This window comes from Mustela nigripes, chromosome 14 (genome assembly GCF_022355385.1).
Source record: "Mustela nigripes isolate SB6536 chromosome 14, MUSNIG.SB6536, whole genome shotgun sequence".
Taxonomy (NCBI): domain Eukaryota; kingdom Metazoa; phylum Chordata; class Mammalia; order Carnivora; family Mustelidae; genus Mustela; species Mustela nigripes.
Genome location: NC_081570.1, coordinates 95,103,086 through 95,109,085, shown reverse-complemented (window position 1 = coordinate 95,109,085; position 6,000 = coordinate 95,103,086).

The following is a 6,000-nucleotide window of genomic DNA, read 5'->3' as shown; positions in this document are numbered from 1 at the left end:
AATCAGTAAATAAAAAAAAACCTTCCCAATAAGGAAAAAGTCCAGGGCAAGATGCCTTCTCTGGTGAAATCTATCAAAGATTTAAAAAAGAATTGACAACAGCATTTTTCAAACTTTTCCAGAAAGTTGAGGAGTGAACACTCTCCAACTTGTTTTGTGAAACCAACATTATCTAATACCAAAGCTAGACAATGATACAAGAAAAGAAATTTACAGATCAATATTTTTGATGAATACTGATATAAAAATCCTTTACAATACTAGCAAACCAAACTCAAATGCATGCTAAAAGGATCCTACATTATAATAAAGTGGGTTTTATCCCTGGAATGCAAGGATGATTCAATATAAGCATATTGGTAAAAGGGATATACCACATTAACAGAATGAAGGTAAAATCATTGATCATTTCAGTAGATGCAGAAAAATTATTTTACCAATTTAACTTGCTTTCATACTAAAATATATTTTCAACAGATTAGGGATAGAAGAAATGTACATCAGCATAATAAAGTCCATAAATGAAAAACTTACAGTGAACATAAAACTCAAATGTAAAAAGCAAAGAACTTTTCCTCTAAGGTCAGGAACAAGACAAGGATTCCCACTCTCCAGACTTATATTCAACATAGTACTGGAAGTTCTAGCCAGAACGATTAGGCAAGAAAAGGAAATAAATGTTCATTATAGATCCTGGATATCAACCTTTTGTCTGTACTGTCACTTGCAAATATCTTCTCCCATTCTGTGGGTTGTCTCTTTGTTTTGTTGACTGTTTCCTTTGCTGTGCAGAAGCTTTTGATTTTGATGAAGTCCCAAAAGTTTATTTTCGCTTTTGTTTCCTTTGCCTTTGGAGACATATCTTGAAAGAAGTTGCTGTGGCTGATATCGAAGAGATTACTGCCTATGTTTTGCTCTAGGATTCTGATGGATTCCTGCCTCACATTGAGGACTTTCATCCATTTCGATTTTATCTTTGTGTACGGTGTAAGAGAATGGTCAAGTTTCATTCTTCTACATATAGCTACCCAGTTTTCCCAGCACCATTTATTGAAGAGACTGTCTTTTTTTTCACTGTATATTTTTTCCTGCTTTGTTGAAGATTATTTGCCCATAGAGTTGAGGGTCCATATCTGGGCTCTCTACTCTGTTTCACTGGTCTATGTGTCTGTTTTTATGCCAGTACCATGCTGTCTTGGTGATCACAGTTTTGTAATAAAGCTTGAAATCAGGTAACGTGATGCCCCCAGTTTTATTTTTGTTTTTCAACATTTCCTTAGCAATTCGGGGTCTCTTCTGGTTCCATACAAATTTTTGGATTATTTCCTCAAACTCAACACACACAAAACAGACAAGCATATCAAAAAAATGGGCAGAAGATATGAACAGAGACTTCTCCAATGAAGACATAGAAATGGCTATCAGACACATGAAGAAATGTTCATCATCACTAGCCATCAGGGAGATTCAAATTAAAACCACATTGAGATGTCACCTTACACCAGTTACAATGGCCAAAATTAACAAGACAGGAAACAACATGTGTTGGAGGGGATGTGGAGAAAGGGGAACCCTCTTACACTGTTGGTGGGAATGCAAGTTGGTGCAGCCTCTTTGGAGATCAGTGTGGAGATTCCTCAAGAAATTAGAAATAGAGCTTCCCTATGACCCTGAAATTGCACTACTGGGTATTTACCCCAAAGATACAGATGTAGTGAAAAGAAGGGCCATCTGTACCCCAATGTTTATAGCAGCAATGGCCACAGTCACCAAACTGTGGAAAGAACCAAGATGCCCTTCAACGGATGAATGGATAAGGAAGATGTGGTGCATATACACTATGGAGTATTATGCCTCCATCAGAAAGAATGAATACCCAACTTTTGTAGCAACATGGACGGGACTGGAAGAGATTATGCTGAGTGAAATGAGTCAAGCAGAGAGAGTCAATTATCATATGGTTTCACTTATTTGTGGAGCAAAACAAATAGCATGGAGGACATGGGGAGTTAGAGAGGAGAAGGGAGTTGGGGGGAATTGGAAGGGGAGGTGAACCATGAGAGACGATGGACTCTAAAAAACAATCTGAGGGTTTTGAATTGGTGGGGGGGCGGGGTGGGAGGTTGGGGTACCAGATGGTGGGTATTATAGAGGGCACGGATTCCATGGAGCACTGGGTGTGGTGAAAAAATAATGAATACTGTTATGCCGAAAATAAATAAAAAATAAATTAAAAAAAAAAAAGAAGGAAAAGGAAGTAAATGGCATCCAAGTCAGGGAAGAAGAAGTGAAACTGCCTCCATTTGCAAATGACATTATCTTATATATGGTAAACCCTAAGATCCCACCAAACAGCCATTAGAACTAATCAACAAATCTAGTAAAGTTAAAGGATACAAAATTGATGTATCAGTTGCATTTCTATACACTAACAATGAACAGCAAGGCAAATTAAGAAAGCAATGCCATGAGCAGACACTTCTCCAAAGAAGATGTACAAATGGCAAACAGACACATGAAAAAATGTTCATCATCATTAGCCATTAGGGAAATTCGAATCAAAACCACATTGAGATACCACCTTACACCAGTTTGAATGGCAAAAATTAGCAAGGCAGGAAACAATAAATGTCAGAGAGGATGTGGAGAAAGGCGAACACTCTTACCTTGTTGGTGAGAATGCAAATTGGTGCAGCCACTTTGCAAAAGAGTGTGGAAGTTCCTCAAAAAATTAAAAATATGGGGCACCTGGGTGGCTCAGTTGGTTAAGCCTCTGCCTTCTGCTCAGGTCATGATCCCAGGGCCCTGGGATCGAGCCATGCATTGGGTTCCCTGCTCAGTGTAGGGCATGCTTCTCCCTTTCCCTGCCACTCTGCCTACTTGTGCTCTCTCTGTCAAATAAATAAATAAAATCTTTTAAAAATTTAAAAATAAAACTACCCTATGGCCCAGCCAATGCACTAATGGTTATTTACCCCAAAGATACAGATGTAGTGAAAAGAAGGGCCTTATGCAACCCAATGTTCATAGCAGCAAAGTCCACAATAGCCAAAATGTGGAGAGAGCCAAGATGCCCTTCAACAGATGAATGACTAACTTAGTTTTGTTTTTTAACTCTTTTATCTCTTTGGCAGATGACTTCCTGAAGTCTTCCATTCTTTTCTCAAGCCCAGTAAGTAACTTTATGCTTATTGCTTTAAAATCGTGATCAAGCATGTTACTTATATCTGTTTCACTTAGGTCTCTGGCCTATCTTATTCTTTCATTTGGCATGAATTCCTCCACCCTGGCATTTTATGTAAGTCTTATTACATAATAATATGTCTTCTTCTGTTTATTAGAAATTGCCATTAGGTTTCCTGCTCCAGAGAGTAATGGCTTTATGAAGAAGAGGTCATATAGTCTAGGATCTGTTGCTTCAGGGGGTGTCTCTTTGTGCTGTGTGTGCTCTGCTGTTGTGTTTTTGACTGCACTATCCTTCAGGCAAGTCTGCAGAGGTTCTCCTTGTCTGTAGTGGGCAGTGTCTGGACCTTTGCCATAATGTGGTAACTTGTCCTAGTGTGCTCTGGTCTGCTTGTTAAACAAGACCTGATATTACTTCCACTAGAACTGAAGCCCTGCAGAAATGTTTGGATGGGAGAAGTGGTGTGGGCAGGAGTTTCTGCTGGTCTTCTGAGGAAGGGATTTGCCACACTAGGACTTAGACAAATTTGATGAAGAAGGACAGTACTATGAGAGTGCAGGGGTGTGGAATTTGGTGTAAGCAGGCTAGGTAGCCAATTTTGTTACTGTGCTGCTTACTGCAGGTTGCTTTGCTCTTATGCTGAGGGGTAGGAAAATGGGGCCAGTTTCTTTGTCCCTGGAGCAACGTGGGAGGCAACAGAAATAATTTTAATAATTTAAAACTTCCTTTCTCCAACCTGATCTTTCACTATGTTCTCTAAGTGTTCTCCACCCAACTGCAGCTATCTTCTTCCCTTGCCACATACATTCATTGCTTTAAAACAGCCTTCAGCTCCCTCAGAAACATTTCTTAAAATGTTTCCCTTTTATAATTTAGATAAAGGAACCAGCATCAAATGATAGCTCATCATTGTAGCAGGATTCAGCAAGTGTTGTATTATAACTGCTGTTCATAATATTTCAAAGAAAAATCTGTCTTGTATTTAGTTATTTTCCCTTTTTATTCTGTCTTTTGCTTACTTGTATCTTTTTTGGGGAGGGAGCTTGACCAATCTTGCTAAGTTTATCTTTTCTTTTTAGAGATTTTATTTATTTACTTCAGGGGGGAGGGATACAGGGAAAGGGAGAAAAAAAAATCCCAAGCGGATTCTGCACTGAGTGAAAAGCATGATGTGGGGCTTGGTATGGAGACCCAGAGGTTCCGAACTGAGCTGAAACTAAGTCAGATTCTCAACTGACTGAGCCTCCCAGGTGCCCCACAACAGTTTATCTCTTTCATTGGTCTTATCAAAGAACAAGCTCTGGTCTTGTGAGTTTAATGAAAAATTTTTCTTCTATACTCCACTTATTCTTGTGTCTTTTGGTTTTGTTTTTCTAATACTTTTCTTTAACTGTTTTTTCTGCATTCCAAGATTCATTGTTTATGCACCACACCCAGTGCTCTATGCAATCCCTGCCCTCCTTAATACCCACCAACAAGTTCACCTATTCTTCCACCCTCCTTCCCTCCAAAACCCTCAGTTTGTTTCTCGGAGTCCACAGTCTCTCATGCTTCATCTCCCCCTCCAATGTCTCCCAATTTACTTTCCCTTTCCTTCTCCTAAGGTCCTCCATATTTTATAATATGTTTTAAATTGAATGCTTAATTCATTTGCTTTAATCTTATTTTATGACAAATGTATTTAAGTCACTTAATTTCCATTATTTCTTCTTTAATTCAAAGGTAATTTAGCAATAGCTTATTTAGTTCCTAAATGTCTCAAAGATATTCTTTATTATCTGAACTTCTAATTTAATCAATTTGCAGCCAGAAAACATAGTCTGTATAGTATTGGTTCTTTGAAACTATCAGGGTTTCCTTTATTACCATTACCATTATATAGCTTATTTTCATACATATTCTACATATGCTTAAAAATAATGGTAAACTAGGTGTCTTACTGGCTCAATCAGAAGAACATATGAATCTTGATCTTGGGGTTATGGGTTACTTAAGTAACAAATTAATTAAGAAAATGGTAAATTATCTAATGAATGGAGTTATTTATGTATCTACTGGATTGACTGGGTTTATTGTTTAGAATTTGTTATCTATGCCAGTTCTTTGTCTGCTTCAACTATTAATTTCTCAGAGATGTGTGTAAAATCATCCTCTACATGTATTGACTTATGAATCTACTCATTTCTGTCAGTTGTTCTTTAAATTTGTCACTATCTGTTATTATCAAAATATATATTTCAAGATGCTCTAATTTCTTTTTGTTCTTACTCTCATCCCTTTATTCTGTTATGTTATTCTCTGTGCATCAGTTTCTTTAACTGTAGTAATTTTTACTAGTTGTTGAGTAAGAGTTAATATTCGTAAAATACTTGAATAGCATTTGGCATAGAATTACATAAGTATTTAGTTAGTATTGCAATGAGTAGACGTGGTAATTAAAGCGATGGGCATGCCTGAAAACATCTGAGGAGACATGACAGTTCAAAAAACATAAAAGGATCAATGATAAATATTTAAGAAACTCATTTAATGGCTGAGAAGGGAGGGATAAACCTCCAAAAAAGACTGAGGAGAAGACAAAAAAGTAGGATGAAAACCGAGAAAGTACATTCCCAAATGGATAAAGAGTGAAGGAATAATTAAGTGCTGCTGAATACAGATCTGAATAAATGTGAGACAAACAGCATTAATTTGAACAGTTGAATGAGAGATTTAATGAGTACTGTGGATGCCGTGATGTAGCTCTAGGACCTCCCTTGAGGAATAAAGTCTTATTCCACCAGTTGCTGGGAGTGCTGCCAGCAGACATGTCTCAG